This window comes from Macaca thibetana, chromosome 15 (assembly GCF_024542745.1).
Source record: "Macaca thibetana thibetana isolate TM-01 chromosome 15, ASM2454274v1, whole genome shotgun sequence".
Lineage (NCBI taxonomy): Eukaryota > Metazoa > Chordata > Mammalia > Primates > Cercopithecidae > Macaca > Macaca thibetana.
In genome coordinates, this window is record NC_065592.1 from 73,982,627 (window position 1) to 74,001,763 (window position 19,137).

The 19,137-nt window shown below is 47.9% G+C and overlaps 1 pseudogene; it reads left to right on the forward strand.

Annotated features, from left to right (window-relative positions):
- Positions 1-5,650: 5,650 nt before the first annotated feature.
- Positions 5,651-17,380, forward strand: LOC126937304 (PRELI domain containing protein 3B-like; annotated as a pseudogene).
- The last annotated feature ends 1,757 nt before the right edge of the window (positions 17,381-19,137 follow it).

A 19,137-nucleotide genomic window follows, 5' to 3' on the forward strand; every position in this document is an offset into this window, starting at 1 on the left:
ATGGAGATCTTGCTATGTTGCCCAGGGCAGTCTCGAACTCCTATCAATCCTTCCTCCTTGGTCTCCCAGAGCGCTGGGATTACAGTTTTGAGCCACATTCCTTCCAGCTTACTGTGCTATTTAAAGGTTTCCTATACTACCATATCCTGCTGATCAAAAGCTCTAACTTGAAAAAAAAATTTACCTTGCATATCAATATACTTATATCTATCTATCTATCTATCTATCTATCTATCTATCTATCTAAAACTATAAGTAAAACCAAATGGGTAACCACTTTTAATGCTACTTTACTGGATAATGTCATTTGATGCTGAAAAGTTTTAAACCTGGTGTTCAGGAGAGAAGCCTTAGTATAAACACACGATTGTGTCCGGTGATTTGTCATTTTACAAATCCCACACTAGATGGCAGATTTTAAACAGGATTTTCTGGGTCACAAATTAGGAAAAAATGGCTACTCACTGTGGCTCACACCTGTGATTCCAGCACTTTGGGAGGTGCAGGGGGACAGATCACCTGAGGATAGGAGTTCAAGACCAGCCTGGCCAACATGGTGAAACCCTGTCTCTACTAAAAATACAAAAATTAGCTGGGCATGGTTGTGGGTGCCTGTAATCCCAGCAACTCAGGAGGCTGAGGCACAAGAATTGCTTGAACCCAGGAGGCAGAGGTTTCAGGGAGCAGAGATTGCACCACTGCACTCCAGTTTAGGTGATGGAGTGAGATTCTTCTCAAAATAATAATAACTAGGAAAAAATATACATATATATGTGTGTGTGTATGTGTATATATATATGCAAAGGAAAAAAATCCAGGTGTGGAGGCTCATGGCTATAATCCCAGCAGTTTGGGAGGCTGAGGTGGGAGAATAAATTGAGTCCAGGATTTCGAGACCAGCCAGGGCAACATGGGGAAACCCCATCTCTACAAAAAATATAAAAAATAGCTGGACGGCCGGGTGTGGTAGCTCATGCCTGTAATCCCAGCACTTTGGTGGATCACCTGAGGTCAGGAGTTCAAAACCAACCTGGCCATCATGGTGAAACCCCATCTCTCAAAAAAAAAAAAAAAATTAGTCGGGCTTGGTGGCATGTGACTGTAGTCCCAGCTACCCAGGAGGCTGAGGCAGGAGAATTGCTTGAACCAAGATCGTGCCACTGCACTTCAGCCTGGGCGACAGAGCAAGACTCCGTCTCAAAATAAGTAAATAAATAAATTAGCTGGGCGTGGTGGTGCCCACCTGTGGTCCCAGCTACTCCAGGGTGCTGAGGCAGGAGGATCACCTGAGCCTTGGGAGGTCGAGGATCCAGCGAGCTGTGATCTCACCTTTGCCCTCCAGTTTGGGGGACAGAGTGAGGACCTGTCACCCAGGCTGGAGTGCAGTGGCACAGTTTTTGCCAACTGCAACCTTCACCTCCCAGGTTCAAGCGATTCTCCTGCCTCAGCCTCCCGAGTAGCTGGGATTACAAGCATGTGCCACCACGCCCGGCTAATTTTGTATTTTTAGTAGAGACGGGGTTTCTCCATGTTGGTCAGGCCAGTCTCGAACTTCTGACCTCAGGTGATCCATCCACCTTGGCCTCCCAAAGAGCTGGGATTACAGGCATGAGCCGCCGGGCCTGGCCAGCATCTGTTTTTTTAGTTTAGTTTAGTTTTTGAGATGGAGTTTTGGTCTTGTTGCCCAGGCTGGAGTGCAATGGCATGACTTCCCTCGCTGCAACCTCTGCCTCCCTGGTTCAAGCGATTCCCATGCCTCAGCCTCCCGAGTAGCTGGAATTACAGGCGCCTGCCACCATACCTGGCGAATTGTTGGTATTTTTTTTCTTTTTTCTTTTTTTTTTTTTTTTTTTTTTTTTTTTTTTTTTTTTTTTTTTTTTTTTTTTTTTTTGAGACAGAGTCTTGCTCTGTGCCCCAGGCTGGAGTGCAGTGGCGCGATCTCGGCTCACTGCAAGCTCCGCCCCCCCGGGTTCACGCCATTCTCCTGCCTCAGCCTCCCGAGTAGCTGGGACTACAGGCGCCCGCCACCTCGCCCGGCTAATTTTCTTGTATTTTTAGTAGAGACGGAGTTTCACCGTGTTAGCCAGGATGGTCTCGATCTCCTGACCTCGTGATCCGCCCGTCTCGGCCTCCCAAAGTGCTAGGATTACAGGCTTGAGCCACCGCGCCCGGCTTTTTTTTTTTTTTGAGACTGAGTCTGGCTCTGTCGCCCAGGCTGGATTGCGGTGGCCGGATCTCAGCTCACTGCAAGCTCCGCCTCCCGGGTTCACGCCATTCTCCTGCCTCAGCCTCCCGAGTAGCTGGGACCACAGGCGCCCGCCACTTCGCCCGGCTAGTTTTTTGTATTTTTTAGTAGAGACGGAGTTTCACCGTGTTAGCCAGGATGGTCTCAATCTCCTGACCTCGTGATCCGCCCGTCTCGGCCTCCCAAAGTGCTGGGATTACAGGCTTGAGCCACCGCGCCCGGCCGAATTGTTGGTATTTTTAGTAGAGATGGGGTTTTGCCACGTTGGCCAGGCTCCGAACTCCTGAACTCAGGTGATCCGCCTGCCTTGGCCTCCCAAAGTGCTGGGATTACAAACCAGCATCTGTTACTTTATGACTTTTTAATAGTCATTCTGACTGGTGTGAGTTGGTATCTTATTGTGGTTTGCATTTCTTTAATGATTAGTGATGTTGAACATTTTTTCTTGTTGGCCAAGTATATGTCTTCTTTTGAAAATTATCTGTTCGTGTCCTTAGCTCTTTTTTTTTTTTGAAATGAAGTCTCACTCTTGTCCCCCAGGCTGGAGTGCAATGGCGTGATCTCGGCTCACTGCAACCTTCACCTCTCGGGTTCAAGCGATTCTCCTGCCTCAGCCTCCCGAGTAACTGGGATTACAGGCGCCTGCCACCATGCCCAGCTAATTTTTGTATCTTTTTTTTTTTAGTGGAGATGGGGTTTCAACATGTTGGACGGGCTGGTCTTGAACTCCTGACCTCAGGTGATCCATCTGCCTCAGCCTCCCAAAGTGCTGGGATTACAGGTGTGAGCCACCACACCCGACCGTCCTTTGCTCACTTTTTAATGGGGTTGTTTGTTTTCTGGCTTGTTAATTTGTTTAAGTTCCTTATTGATTCTCAATATTAGACCTTTGTTGGATGCATAGTTTACAAATATTTTCTCCCAGTCTGTAGGTTGTCTTTTTATTCTGTTGATAGTTTCTTTTTTTCTCTTTTTTTTTTTTTTTTTTTTTTTGAGACAGAGTCTCGCTCTGTCACCCAGGCTGGGGTGCAGTGGCATGATGTCCGCTCACTGCAAGCTCCGCACCACCGGGTTCATGCTATTCTCCTGCCTCAGCCTCCCGGGTAGCTGGGATTACAGGCGCCCACCACCACGACTGGCTAACGTTTTTGTATTTTTAGTAGAGATGGGGTTTCACCATGTTTGCGAGGATGGTCTCGATCTCCTGACCTAGTGATCCGCCCGCCTCAGCCTCCCAAAGTGCTGGGATTACAGGCGTGAGCCACCGCGCCTGGCCGATAGTTTCTTTTACTGTGCAGAAGCTCTTTAGTTTAATTAGGTCCCATTTGTCAATTTTCTGTTTTAATTTAATTATATTTATTTATTTTTAAAAAATAGAGACAGGATCTCGCTATGCTGCCCAGGCTGGTCCAGTGGGACTGAAACACTTTTTTTTTTTTTTGAGACAGAATCTCACTTTGTCGCCCAGGCTGGAGTGTAGTGGTGTGATGTTGGCTCACTGCAACCTCTGCCTCCCAGGTTCAAGAAATACTTGTGCCTCAGCCTCTCAAGTAGCTAGGACTACAGGTGTGTGCTCTCATGCATGGCTAATTTGTATTTTTTATAGAGATGCGGTTTGGCCATGGTGGTCCGGTGGGTCTCGAACTCCTGGTCTCAAGTGATCCCCCAGCCTAGGCCTCCGAAAGCTCTGGGATTACAGGCGTGAGCCACTGCTCCTGGTGGATACTGATTTTTGTATACTGATTTTGTATCCTGAAACTTTGCTGAAGTTCTTTATCAGATCTAGGAGCTTTGGGACAGAGCCTTCAGGGTTTTTTAGTTATAGAATCATATTGTCTACAACAGAGATAGTCTGACTTCCTAACTGAGGTTCCCAAACCTCAATTCTTGACTTCTGTGCACCCACAGGCTTAACACCACATGGAAGCTGCCAAGTCTCAGAGCTTCCACCCTCTGAAGGAACAGCCTGAGCTGTACCTTGGCCCCCTTTAGTCATGGCTGGAGTGTCTGGGATGCAGGGCAACAAGTCCCTAGGCTACACACAGCACAGGAACCCTGGGCCCAGCACATAAACACTTTTTCCTCTTAGGTCTCTGGACCTGTGATGGGAGGGGCTGCCATGAAGACTTCTGACATTCCCTGAAGACATTTTCCCCATTGTCTTGGGGATTAACGTTCAGCTCCTCATTAGTTATGCAAATTTCTGCATCCAGGTTGAGTTTCTCCTCAGAAAATGGGATTTTCTTTTCTATTGCATTGTCAGGTTGCAATTTTCCAATCTTTCATGCTCTGCTTCCTTTATAAACCTGAATGCCTTTAACAGCACCCAAGTCACCACTTGAATGCTTTGATGCTTAGAAATTTCTTCCACCAGATACCCTAAGTCATCTCTGTCAAATTCAAAGTTCCACAAATCTCTAGGGCAGGGGTAAAATGCTGCCAGTCTCTTTGCTAAAACATAACAAGAGTCACCTTTGCTCCAGTTCCCAGCAAGTTCCTCGTTTCCATCTGAGACCACCTTAGCCTGGACTTTATTGTCCATAATACTATCACCATTTTGGCCAAAGCCATTCAACAAGTCTCTAGGGAGTGCCAAACTTTCCCACATTTTCTTGTTTTCTTCTGAGCCCTCCAAACTGTTCCAATGTCTGTCTGTTACCCAGTTCCAAAGTCGCTTCCACATTTTTGGGTATCTACAGCAGTGCCCCACTCTACCAGTACCAATTTAATGTATGAGTCCATTTTCATGCTGCTGATAAAGACATACCTGAGACTGGGGAAAAAAAGAGGTTTAATGAACTTACAGTTCCAAATGGCTAAGGAGGCCTCGCAGTCTTGGCAGAAGGCAAGGAGGAGCAAGTCACGTCTCACGTGGATGGCGGCATGAAAAAAGAAAGAGCTTGTGCAGGAAAACTCTGGTTTTTAAAACCATCAGATCTCATGAGAGTCATTCACTATCAGGAGAACAGTGCAGGAAAGCCCTGATCCATAATTCAATCACCTCCCAACAGGTTCCCCCCATGACATGTGGGAATTATGGGAGTTACAATTCAAGATGAGATTTGGGTGGGGACACAGCCAAAGCATATCACTGCTGTCAAACAAAGCTGAGAGATTTAATTGATAAAGAAACAACAAGCCCTTTTTAGATTCAGGCAGTTTATTACTGACAGAAATAGCAGATTGGCAAAGGTGCCAGCGCCCTGTGCCCATTTTCCCAACAGACAACACCAAAACAAGAGACCAGGTGATAATGCAACATGGGTGATGGGAGGTCTGTTTCTGCAGAGCCAGTTTCACACTAAGCAGTTTGATGGGTTGCTGGGGGTGGGGTAGGGACAGATATAGCCTCTTTGCCTAATTGTGCCCTAGCATTGCCCAGTCATTGCATAGGCTGCTGGAGCCATGAAGATTTGAACTTTGGAGCATCTCTTTGACCACCCATGAGAAACTGTTACAATAGCTGCAATGCAGAAATACCCAAACCCTATGAACTTGAGTGTAGTTGGAGTTGATGTGTTAGACAGACATACAGATCCCTCTGAAAAGTTGCGCAGCCACAGACTTAGCACAAATTGGGAACTACCTTCCATTGTGAAGTTTCTTATTGGTGCAAGAAACAACACATTTGTGTAAGAACATTTGGTAGTTGATCCTGTAGAGAAAACAGTGGAACAGGAATCTACCAATATTTCATTTACAAACATATTTTAAGTAGGTGAGAGGCTTATATACAAGTCACATCCTCAGGACCCAGAAAAAATCCTATTTTGACTCAGGAAGCCATAAGCACTGTGAAAGGAGTCAGCCTCGGCAATTACTTTGCAGGACTGATGGCAAGTATGTTATCTCCAAATGCTAATAAAGGGCAAGAAACAGAGGAACGCAGGCCAGGCGTGGTGGCTCACGCCTGTAATCCCAGCATCTTGGGAGGCCGAGGCAGGTGGATCACCTGAAATCAGGAGTTCAAGACCAGCTTGGCCAACATGGTGAAACCTCGTCTCTAATAAAAAGACAAAAATCTGCCAGGCGTGGCAGAACATTCCTGTAATCCCAGCTACTCAGGAAGCTGAGGCAGGAGAATCACTTGAACCCAGGAGGCGGAGGTTGTAGTGAGCCAAGATCATGCCATTGCACTCCAGCCTGGGCAACAGAGTGAGACTCCATCTCAAAAACAAACAAACAAACAAAAAAGGGCGGGTGCAGTGGCTCACACCTGTAATCCCAGCACTTTGGGAGGCTGAGACGGGCGAGTCACCTGAGGTCGGGAGTTTGAGACCAGCCTGGCCAACATGGAGAAACCCCATGTCTACCAAAAATACAAGCCGGGCGTGGTGGCCGGCGCCTGTCGTCCCAGCGACTCGGGAGGCTGAGGCAGGAGAATGCCGTGAACCCAAGAGGCAGAACTTGCAGTGAGCTGAGATCACACCACTGCACTCCAGCCTGGGCGACAGAGTGAGACTCCATCTCAAAAAAAAAAAAAAAAAGAAGAAGCAGCAGCAGCAGCAGAAGAAGCAGCAGCAGCAGCAGAGGAAGGACTGGGTAATATATAAATTAAATTCTGAGACTGGTCAGGCTGGCTGGGCACAGTGGCTCACACCTGTAATCCCATCAGTTTGGGAGGCTGAGGCGGGTGGATCACCTGAGGTCAGGAGTTTGACACCAGCCTGGCTAACATGGAGAAACCCCATCTCTACTAACAATATAAAATCAACTGGGCATGGTGGCACATGCCTGTAATCTCAACTATTTGGGAGGCTGAGGCAGGAGAATCGCTTGAACCTGGGAGGCGGAGGTTGCAGTGAGCTTAGATCGTGCATTGCACTCCAGCCTGGGCGACAAGAGCAAAACTCCATCTCAAAAAAAAAAAAAAAAAAAAAAAAATTCTGAGACTGAAGAATCGATGGCCTTAGCAAGAGGAAGCATAAGGACTCTGATGGCCGCAGCAGCATATGTGGAGAAATGATAATGAAAGTTGCCCAGCAGTTCGAGGATTTCATGCTAAACGGTTTTATAGTAGTTTTATACCTTCAAGTATCAGAAAGAGGGGCATTTCAGGGTAGAAACTCTTCCATCTCACCATAGCCTCTGAGGAAGACAGGGAGATGGGAGAAATGGCCTCGCAGTATCTCCTCACAAGCCTCTCACTGTCTCATGTTCTGGGAGCATCATGAGGCAGTTTACCAAGACTTAGATCAACCTAGGTTAAGTCCTTTCTATGCGGTCTATATGGATACATGCAAGGTCATTAGGACACCTCACAGAGCAGTTTCCCTACTACTGCACTTCCTGACCTTTCTAAAAAAAATTAATTAATTTTTTTCTTTGAGATGGAGTCTTGCTGTGTCACCCAGGCTGGAACATAGTGACACGATCTCGGCTCACTGCAACCTCCACCTCCCAGGTGCAAGTGATTCTCCTGCCTTAGCCTACGGAGTAGCTGAGATTACAGGCATGCGCCACCACACCTTGCTAATTTTTGTATTCTTAGTGGAGGGGGGGTTTCACCATGTTGGCCAGACTGGTTTTGAACTCCTGACCTCAGGCCAACCTCAGCCTCCCTAAGTGCTGGAATTATAGATATGAGCCACCGTGCCCAGCGTGACCTTTTTTTTTTTGAGATGGAATGTCACTCTGTTGCCTAGGCTGGAGTGCAGTGGCATGATCTCGGGTCACTGCAAGCTCTGCCTCCCAGGTTCATGCCATTCTTCTGCCTCAACCTCCCAAGTAGCTGGGACTACAGGCGCCTGCCACCACGCCCAGCTAATTTTTTTGTAGTTTTAGTAGAGATGGGGTTTCACCATGTTAGCCAGGATGGTCTCGATCTCCTGACCTCATGATCCGCCTGCCTCAGCCTGCCAAAGTGCTGGGATTACAGGCGTGAGCCTCCGCGCCCGGCTGTGACCTTTTTTTTTTTTACAGCCAGTTAAGAACTCTTTTCAAAATACAGTCCACCCCATCAGATGCTTTAATTAAACAATTTTTTTTTTTTTGGAGACAGGGTCTTGCTCTATTGCCCAGGCTGGAGTGCAGTGGTGCAATCTGGGCCCCCCACAACCTCTGCCTCCCAAGTTCAAGTGCCAAGATTCTTGTGCCTCAGCCTCCCAAGTATCTGGGATTACAGGCACACACCACCACTACTGGCTACTTTTTGTATTTTTAGTAGAGACGGGTTTTCACCGTGTTAGCCAGGCTGGTCTTAAACTCCTGCCCTCAAATGATCCACCTGCCCCAGCCTCCCAAAGTGCTGGGATTATAGGCATGAGCCACCCCGCCCAGCCTTATACAATTTTCTTAAATTTGTTCTAGGCAACGTAGATCCAACAGTTACATTTAGAGCAATCGCTAATTGAGAATTCTCAGATGAAGATTCCCTGCTGGTCAAGCTGAAGGTGGCTATAGCAGTCTGCAGACAAGAGCTGAGAGAGATCAATGGTCCCTCCCTGGCTTTTGTCTTCCCCAGCGGCCAAGGTTGCTGCTGTCCTGCCACAGCCGTGCTTGGCATGAGCAGTACCCCTGACAATTATGTCATCCTTTACCAGTCCTCCCCATGTCTCGCTCACACCATATGCCCAGATTTGTTCCCAGGTGGCTCAGCAGTTCCTTCCTAACATAACTGGAGACACCCTAAGACATCTCCCACCGCCTGACATGTGGGCCACACTAGGAACACTTTAGAGCTGTCATCTCATATTCATGATTCTTATCATCATTATCTATAACTGCCCAAATCCAGAAAACTTAGCTGGACAGCAAAATAAACTCTATGTTAGCGTCTCCCATTCCCTGGCTCTTCTTTGCTGCTCACAAATTCCAGTGGCCCAGTTTCCCATGGGAGAGCTGGAAGAGCAGAGGATTGAGGAGGTTTAATTACATAGCTGATTTGCCAAGACTGGCCAGGGCCGGTGGCCTAACGATGAGTCCCTGCATTCCCTTTGTTACTCAACTATGTAGTTAGCAGTTCAGGCACATGTGGTACGTTCCCTTGGCCTCATGTCCTAGAATTGCTACAGCTAATTTGTAGATCCAGTCTTGACTTGTAGATGGATTGCCATGCCCTGTGCAATGGTGTATCCAGGTGGCTATGATCCTTACCTAGGAAGCTCAGGTCAAATCAGCTCATTGATTCCATTGATGTTTATTCTCAAAGGACTTTTTTCCACAGGCATCACATGGGTCATGAATGGAAGACATGGGTCTTGTGTAATTTGTTGCCATAATGTTTGTCTCCACAAAGCTTGAGACTTGATCATCCAGTTTTTCTGCAACCAGCCACCAGACTATAATGTCCACTCATTGGTTAATGTCATCAGTCAATGAAAATAAAACAAGGTACATTTTGGAAGCCTCTTTTAGAGCAAGCACCATAACTCACAACTCTGCCCAGTGAGCAAAAGTTCCTTTTTCTGTGTATAGTTTTAAGTAGTTTTCTTTGAAGCTGCACAGCTGTAGTAGCCAAGTGCACCTCTGTATTTAGGACCCCAAGACCGCTCCCAGGTTTGATTATCCACTGAAAGGACTGACAATACTCGGCATACAGGCATACTCACAACTAAGATTTATTACAATGAAACGATACAAAACACAGTCTGCAAAGGGAAAAGGCATGTGGGCAAAGTATGGGGAATAACGTCTGCAAGATTCCAAGAGTCTTCTCCAGTGGAATCGCATAGGACAAGCATAAGTCTCCCATCAACAATTTGCGGCCTTTTACTATGGGCCCTCTCACTCTAGATTCTCACTGAACTCACCAAGGCAGTTCAGTCCTTGGTTTCAGAGGCACTACCTGGGACAGTCAGTCCCAAACAGTTTGATTTACCTATGACATCAGCTTCATGAGTATGGACAGCATCTGTAGGCATTCTGCAGGAAAGGGCAGGTGGCAGGTTACTTACCCCCTCCTAGGCAGTGTGGTCAGGTTGAGCATAGGCTCAATAGTTAGTTTGAATTCAAAGCATTCACAGCAGCTTGAAAAGGCAGCACAATGGAGTTTTCTTTCAGGAAGCGGGAAGGCTTTGTTCTGAAAAACAAAGACCATTAACACCCTTCACCAGCCCATCTCCCCAGGTGCCCGGATTTTGTTTTTTCCCCCATTGTTACAAAATCAGTTGCGTTCCATTCAACAATCAAGACATTTAAAAAATCATCTCCCACTCTTTTTTTTTTTTTCTTTTTTGAGACAGAGTTTCACTCTTGTTGTCCAGGCTGCAGTGCAGTGGCACCATCTCGGCCCACCGCAACCTCTGCCTTCTGGGTTCAAGCGATTCTCCTGCCTCAGCCTTCCCAAGTAGCTCACCTCGGCCTCCCAAAGTGCTGGGATTACAGGCATAAGCCTCTGCGCCTGGCCATTAAAATCATCATCTACTCTTATCCAGACTTTTCATCTGAAAGGGTTGTATGCAACAGCCACAAAAGCATTTTCACAGAAAAACATTTTAATACAGTTTAACCAGAAAGACACATCATGTTCAGAATTATTCAGTAAAAAAATTCTTAAATTAAAAATTAAAAAAAAATTTTTTAAATTTTTAAACATTTAAAAAATAGGGGCTGGGCACAGTGGCTCATGCCTGTAATCCCAGCACTTGGGGAGGCTGAGGCGGGCAGATCACCTGAGGTCGGGGGTTTGAGACCAGCGAACATGGAGAAACCCCATCTCTACTAAAAATACAAAATTAGCCGGGCGTGGTGGCGCATGCCTGTAATCCCAGCTACTCAGGAGGCTAAGGCAGGAGAATCACTTGAACTCAGGAGGCAGAGGTTGCAGTGAGCCGAGATTGCACCATTGTACTCCAGCCTGGGCAACAAGAGCAAAACTCTGTCTCAAAAAAAAAAAAAAAAAAAAAAAAAAATTGGGTTTACACAACTTTCCACTTCTTTTTCATCCTGATCACTTATCCAGGTAGCAGCCTTGAAGTGATCAATCACTTTCTCGGGACAGCTGCATTTAATCACTAAATTAAGGTGCCTTAGTAAGTTGTGTGTGTCAGAGGCATTTGAACCAGACCAACTCCATGTTGAATAGGGGCTGGTAAAATAAGGCTGAGACCTACTGGGCTGCATTCTCAGAGAGTTAACGCATCCTAAGTCACAGGATAACATAGGAGGTCAGCACAAGATATAGGTCATAAAGACCTTGCTGATAAAACAGGCTACAGCAAAGACGCCAGCTAAAACGCACCAAAACCAAGATGGCAATGAATGTGACCTCTGGTCGTCCTCACTGCTACACTCTCACCAGCGCCATGACAGTTTACAAATGCCATGGCAACATCAGGAAGTTACCCTATATGGTCTAAAAAGGGGAAGCATAATCCACTCCTTGTTTAGCATATCATGAAGAAACAACCATAAAAATGGGCAACCAGCAGCCCTTGGGGCTGTTCTGTCTATGGGGTAGCCATTCTTTTATTCCTTTACTTTCTTAATAAACTTGCTTTCACTTTATGGACTCGCCCTCAATTCTTTCTTGCGCGAGATCCAACAACCCTCTCTTGGGGTCTGGACTTGGACCCCTTTCCTGTAACATGTATACCAGGAGAACGGAAGTAGAGACAAGGTATCAGTTCACTGTTGCAAACTGCATCTAATACCAAAAGCCAAATGCAAGAAGCCAGCAGCAGTAAGATGGCCCTGAGACAGGGTCCAGAGTCTGATCTCTCAGTACTGGGTGGAAAGGTCACACTTGCCGAGATGTGCCCTCCCACAGTGTGCAGCTTTAGCAGGAATCATTACTTAGAAATGCAAACAGTCTCTGTAACAGAAACAAAGAGCCAATGAGCAGATCAATTTCAGATGGTCCCATCAGAAATAAGCCCTTTTCTGTAGGCAATTGTGACCCAGCTGGTCTGGCCAGCAACCATGATGTTTTCCCAACTTTGTCTTTCGAGTCTGAAATCTGCAACTGTCCCCGAGCCTGAGTTTTGTTAATCCTCTCAATTCACTGAGTTTTGTTAATCCTCTCAATTCACTGCTTGGACAAGAGCATGCACTACAAGATCCCAGGGAGTCTTATCATGGCCCTTAATCTGGCCCGCATCCCTCTTTCTTCCAAAAAGTCTTTGTGACCTTACCAGGCTCAGGTGAAAGGAGCTGGGCACATTCCTCAGCCCCCGGGCTTGAAACTCCCTGAGCCCAGTACAAACACCACCTGGAAAGTCTCCGATAAGGAGACAGCCGTTCAAGGTTACTGAAAGCGCGGGAGCCAAAAGAATTTCTTTGTTCCCCTGCAACTTTTGGGCTATAAAAAGCAAACGCTCGCATTGATCGGGGCCCTCTTGTATACTGTGTAAAGGAGGGACCAGGTTCGAACTTGTAGTAAAGATCCTTGCCGCTTGGCTTTGACTCTGGACTCTGGTGGTCTTCTTTGGGGAACAAACGGTCTGGGCATAACACAGGTTGGATGCCAAATTTGTCAAGGCGATCAGAGTTGTCCAGTAATAATATCTAGGTTGTTGGAGAACCAGCATGGAGCAGTTCCTCTATAACTACAAAAACAAATTCTAATTTGTAATTGGATTTAAACATTCCTTTTAGGCCAGGCACAGAGGCTCATGCCTATAACTCCAGATCTTTGGGAGGTCAAGGCAATAGGATTGCTTGAGCCCAGGAGCTCAAGACCAACCAGGGCAGCATAGTGAGACCCAATGTCTACAAAAATTAAAAAATGGACTGGGCACAGTGGCTCACTCCTGTAATCCCAGCATTTTGGCAGGCCAAGGTGGGCAGATCACAAGGTCAGGAGTTTGAGACCAGCCTGGCCAACATGATGAAGTTCAGTCTCTACTAAAAATACAAAAAAGTAGCCGGGTGTGGTGGCAAGCACCTGTAATCCCAACTACTCAGGCAGCTGAGGCAGGAGAATTGCTTGAACCTGGGAGGCGGAGGTTGCAGTGAGCCGAGACCATGCCACTGAGCTACAGCCTGGGCAAAAGAGAGAGACTCTGTCTCAGGAAAGAAAGAAAAAAAAAAAGAGGGCCGGGCATGGTGGCTCATACCTGTAATCGCAGCACTTTGGGAGGCCGAGGTGGGCAGGTAGCTTGAGGCCAGGAGTTCGAGACCAGCCTGCCCAACATGGCAAAACCCTGTCTCTACTAAAAATACAAAAATTAGGTTGGTGGCGCATGCCTGTGGTCCCAGCTACTTGGGAGGCAGAGGCACAAGAATCGCTTGAACCTGAGAGGTGAAGCTTGCAGTGAGCCCAGATTGCGCCACTGCCCTCTGTCCTGGGCAGGAGAGAGAGAGAGAGACTCTGTCTCATAAAAAAAAAAAAAAGAAAAGAAAAAAGAAAAAAAAATTATTAATTTAAAATTAAGAAAAAAAAAAAAAAAAAAAAGGCCAGGCATGGTGGCATGCACTGGTAATCCCAGCTACTTGGAAGACTGGAGTGGGAGAATCACCTGAGCCTGGGATGTTGAGGGCACAGCGAGCTGTGATTGCACTGCTGCCCTCCAGCCTGGGCAACAGAGACCTTGATTCTAAAAAAATAAAAATAAAGAAATTAACATTGTTTTAAGTGTGACAGAACCACCAACTATGCAGAAAGTGCCCTGGATTATGTTCAGAGCAGCACTCACCTGCAGCTGCTTCTTCAGTCCTCTTCCAGGGCAGCCCATAGTGTTTCATCAAACATCTTTTAGCCTCTTCCACATGAATGCAGAACACTCCAACTGTTCAATAACCTTCAGGTCACAGACCATCATGTCAGCTGTCTGTGGAGTGAAGGGATTGTATTTGTCCTTGGTTAAGTTTCTCAGTAGTGCAGGGGTATACTTCTGAGATCGATTTCGGTTCCAAGAAACAATGAATCTTCAAAATGGTGAATTATCTCAGATACCCACTTTTCACATTTTCAAATGAGGACCGAAGACCACTAGAAGATAAACTATAAGGCCAGGGGCAGTGGCTCACGCCTGTAATCCCAGCACTTTGGGAGGCTGAGGTGGGCAGATCACCTGAGGTTGGCAGTTCGAGACCAGCCTGACCAACATGGAGAAACCAGGTCTCCACTAAAAATAGAAAATAATCGGCCGGGCGCGGTGGCTCAAGCCTGTAATCCCAGCACTTTGGGAGGCCGAGATGGGCGGATCACGAGGTCAGGAGATCGAGACCATCCTGGCTAACACGTTGAAACCCCGTCTCTACTCAAAAAAATACAAAAAACTAGCCGGGCGATGTGGCGGGCGCCTGTAGTACCAGCTACTCAGGAGGCTGAGGCAGGAGAATGGTGTAAACCCGGGAGACGGAGCTTGCAGTGAGCTGAGATCCGGCCACTGTACTCCAGCCTGGGCGACAGAGCCAGACTCGGTCTCAAAAAAAAAAAAAAAAAAAAAAAGAAAATTATTTGGGCGTGGTGGAGCATGCCTATAATCCCAGCTACTTGGAAGGCTGAGGCAGGAGAATTGCTTGAACCCAGGAGGCAGAGGTTGCCATGAGCCAAGGTTGCAGTGAGCCAAGATCCCGCCATTGCACTCCAGCCTGGGCAAAAAGAGCAAAACTCGGTTTCAAAAAAAAAAAAAAAAAAGATAAACTATAAATATTAATACATCTGGCTGGGCATGGTGGCTCATGCCTATAATTCCAACACTTCGGGAGGCTGAGGCAGGCAGATTGCCTGAGGTCAGGAGTTCGAGACCAGCCTGGCCAGCATGGTGAAACCCCATCTCTACTAAAAATACAAACATTAGCTGGGCGTGGTGGCAGGCAGCTGTAATCCCAGCTACTTGGGAAGCTGAGGCAGGAGAATCGCTTCAACCAGGGAGGTGGAGGTTGCAGTGAACCGAGATGGTGCCATTGCATTCCAGCCTAGGCATTAGAGCAGACTCCGTCTCAAAAAAAAAAAAAAAAAAAAAATTAATACATCTGATTGTGGATAGCTGTGGGGGTCATTCTGTCATAATGTTTTTGCCCTGCAGGACTGAAAAGTGCAAGATTATATGGCTCTCACCAATAACTGTGACTGCATAGTTGTCAAAAATCACTGGTACATCTGTCAGGGCAAACTGTTAGTAATGAAAAATAAGAAAAAAGGACCGGGTGCAGTGGCTCATGCCTGTAATCTCAGCACTTTGGGAGGCCGAGGTGGGCAGATCACCTGAGATCAGGAGTTCGAGACCAGCCTGGCCAACATGCTGAAACTCCATCTCTACTGAAAATACAAAATTAGGCCGGGCGCAGTGGCTCAAGCCTGTAATCCCAGCACTTTGGGAGGCCGAGACGGGCGGATCACTAGGTCAGGAGATCGAGACCATCCTGGCTAACACGGTGAAACCCCGTCTCTACTAAAAAATACAAAAAACTAGCCGGGCGAGGTGGCGGGCGCCTGTATTCCCAGCTACTCGGGAGGCTGAGGCAGGAGAATGGCGTAAACCCGGGAGGTGGAGCTTGCTGTGAGCTGAGATCCGGCCGCTGCACTCCAGCCTGGGCGACAGAGTGAGACTCCGTCTCAAAAAAAAAAAAAAAGAGGGGGTCCCTGCCCTGTCTCACATTTTCTTTCTCTCTCTCTCTTTTTTTTTTTTTTTTAAAATAGGGTGGGTCTCCCTATGTTACCTAGGCTGGTCTTGGGTTCCTGGCCTTTAGCCACCCTCCCTCATCAGCCTTCCCAAGTGCTGGGATTACAGGCGTGAGCAGTCCCTCCTTCCCTGCCCTCCCCACCCCTTCCCTCTCCTTTCCTTTCCCTTTCTTTCTCTCTGTCTCTTTTTTTTTTTTTTTTTCTTTTATGAGATGGAGTTTCACTCTTGTTGCCGAGGCTGGAGTGCAATGGCGCAGTCTTGGCTCACAGCAACCTCCGTCTCCCGGATTGAAGCGATTCTCCTGCCTCAGCCTCCCTAGTAGCTGTGATTACAGGCATGCGCCACTACGCCCAGCTACCTTTGTATTTTTAGTGGAGACCGGGTTTCTCTCCATGTTGGTCAGTTTGTTCTCGAACTCCCGACCTCAGGTGATCCGCCTGCCTCAGCCTCCCAAAGTGCTAGGATTACAGGCATGAAACACTGCACCCGGCCTTATTCGCTATTTTCTATGCATGCGAGGTATGTAGAAACATGATGGAAAACTGCACCAGCACGACTTTTGCTCCACCTCTACATACGACTCGACCTAATAAAAGCAATGTTTTCACCTTTGTTCAGGGAGGCACTGCTTTAAGAATTACCCCCAGTGTTTTCCTTGTTGCAAGTAGTAAGATCCCCTTGTCAAATCCTTGGTTGTGGTCACTGTACTGTCACCGACCAAGTAAGCAAACTCATCCACTGGGTGAGGAATAGTCCTGCAAGAAAGTCTTGGCAGGAGGGACAAAGGTCAGCCAAAGGCTCACTCCACCACACCCACAGTCTCAACAAGAATAGGGAACACAAGAGGAAACTGCCTTACTAGCCCTTGCTTTCCCTAACTGTGGCCTCCGGAATCCGGTGTGGAAGACTCGTGCAGAAACTGCTGAGACCCTTCCCTATTCCCCGTCGCGGTTCACCTTACCCCAATGGCAACTTTCTGGCCGGGCAGGTCAAGAGCCCGGCTAAAAAGGTGAGAGAATGAGAGTGTAAACCGCCAGATTACTACTGTCAGTTACGAAAAAAAATGGTCCTCTGGAAGCGACGTTCTCTGTGCGTCAGGTAACACGCTGCAGGAAAGGTACACTAGGGCGTATCACGTGATCATCAACCACTGGGGCTAGCGGGCGCCTAGAACCCGGTGGTCGTCCATGGCCAGGAAGGTTCCAGTCACCTTCCTCTCTCTGATGCCATCCTTCGCGCCTCACCTAAGCAAGCGCCACCTTCTCGCAGCTTCCAGCCCCCTAAAGCCTGGGAAGTCTTGGCCTTCCCAAGGTGGGGAAACCGAGGAACGGACGTGAAGGGTGTTGTGGGACGCGCGGCCGTGGAGCTGGACTGCACCGAGTCCCAGCGCGCATCCGGGCTCCGGGAGTCAGAGACGGCGCGGAGCACTGGGCGACATCCGAGCTCAGGGCTCCACGGGTCCGGTGGCCTCTTGTTTCACCTTCTTGCTCTTGGGCCATCTTCTCTAAGTGGGAAGACCTGGGTTTTGCTAATCGGTTACCCGAGACCTTGGAGCAACGGCCGCCTTTGTTTGCAAAACACGCCTCATTTTGTGGCACCCGCCCTGCGCAGGTGGAGCCTTTAGATGGGGACACCTGGACGAGGCTCCGATGGGCAATGGGGGCTGGAAGTTTCTCAGGAGCACGGACATAGGTCGCCCTTCGGCCTGAATTTGGCGTAACTAGGACTGTGGGTACCTCCTGGCCCCAGACTGTTTATCAAAGCAAGCTTGCTGCAAGCTGTTGTAGATGAGCTTTAACCTCCGCTGGACGGAGGTGCTCTGAAGACCTTCGGCTTTTTATTTTATTTCATTTCATTTCATTTCATTTCATTTTTTGAAACAGAATTTCGTTGTCGCCCAGTTTGGAGTGCAGTGGCGCCATCTCGGCTCACTGCAACTGCAGCCTCCTGGGTTCAAGTGATTCTCATGCCTCAGCCTCCTGAGTAGCTGGGATTACAGGCATGTGCCATCACGCCCACCTAATTTTTGCATTTTTTGGTAGGAACGGGGTTTCCCCATGTCCAGGCTGGTCTCAAACTCCTGGCCTCCTGTGATCCACCCGCCTTCGCCTCCCAAAGTGTTGGGATTACAGGCGTGAGCCACCGCGTGAAGGGGTGGCCTGCCCCTCCACACCTGTGGGCGTTTCTCATTAGGTAGAAGGAGAGACTTGAGAAAAGAAATGAGACACGAGACAAAGTATAGAGAAAGAAAAAGTGGGCCCAGGGGACCGGCGCTCAGCTTACAGAGGACCCACGCCAGCACCGGTCTCTGAGTTCCCTTAGTATTTATTGATAATCATCTTTACCATCTTAAAGATAAGGGAGTGGCAGGACAATAGGATCATTTTAGGGAGAAAATTAGCAGTAAGACATATGGACAAAGATCTCTGTGACATGAATAAGTTCAAAGGAAAATGTTGTGCCTTGATACGCATATGCAAACATCTCCATAAACCTCTCAGCAGCATTGCTCCAGCCAGTCCCGCCAGCAAGTCCCACCTTATGCCCTAAGGCAGTTTTCTCCTATCTCAGTAAACAGAGCATACAATCGGGTCTCACACCGAGATGTTCCATTGCCCAGGGACGGGCAGGATTTTTAACCAGCAAGCTGCCTTCAGGCACTTGTTTAACAAAGACACATCCTGCACAGCCCAAAATCCATTAAACCTTGAGTCACCACAGCACATGTCTCTTGCAAGGACAAGGTTGGGGGTAGGGTCACAGATTAACAGCATCTCAAATACAGAACCAAATGGAGTCTCTTATGTCTGCTTCTTTCTATATAGACACAGTAACAGGCTGATCTCTCTTTCTTTTCCCCACAACTGCGCCCAGTCTGGAAACTTTTTTGTTTTTTTTTTTTTTTGAGACGGAGTCTCACTCTGTCACCCAGACTGGAGTGCACTGGCGCTCCAGCGGGTGCGATCCTGGCCCATTGCAACCTCCGCTTCCCGGATTCAAGCATTTCCCGTCTCAGCCTCCTGAGTAGCTAGGACTACACGTGACTGCCACCACACCCGGCTAATTTTTGCATTAGATCACCTCAGGTGATCCACCCACCTCGGCCAGCGCGCCCGGCCTTCAAAACACTTTTTTTTTATTTTGTTTTGTTGGGACAGAGTCTCGCTTTGTCGCCCAGACTGGAGTGCAGTGGCCGGATCTCAGCTCACTGCAAGCTCCGCCTCCCGGGTTCACGCCATTCTCCTGCCTCAGCCTCATGAGTAGCTGGGACTACAGACGCCCGCCACCTCGCCCAGCTAGGTTTTTGTATTTTTTAGTAGAGACGGGGTTTCACCGTGTTAGCCAGGATGGTCTCCATCTCCCGACCTCGTGATCCGCCCG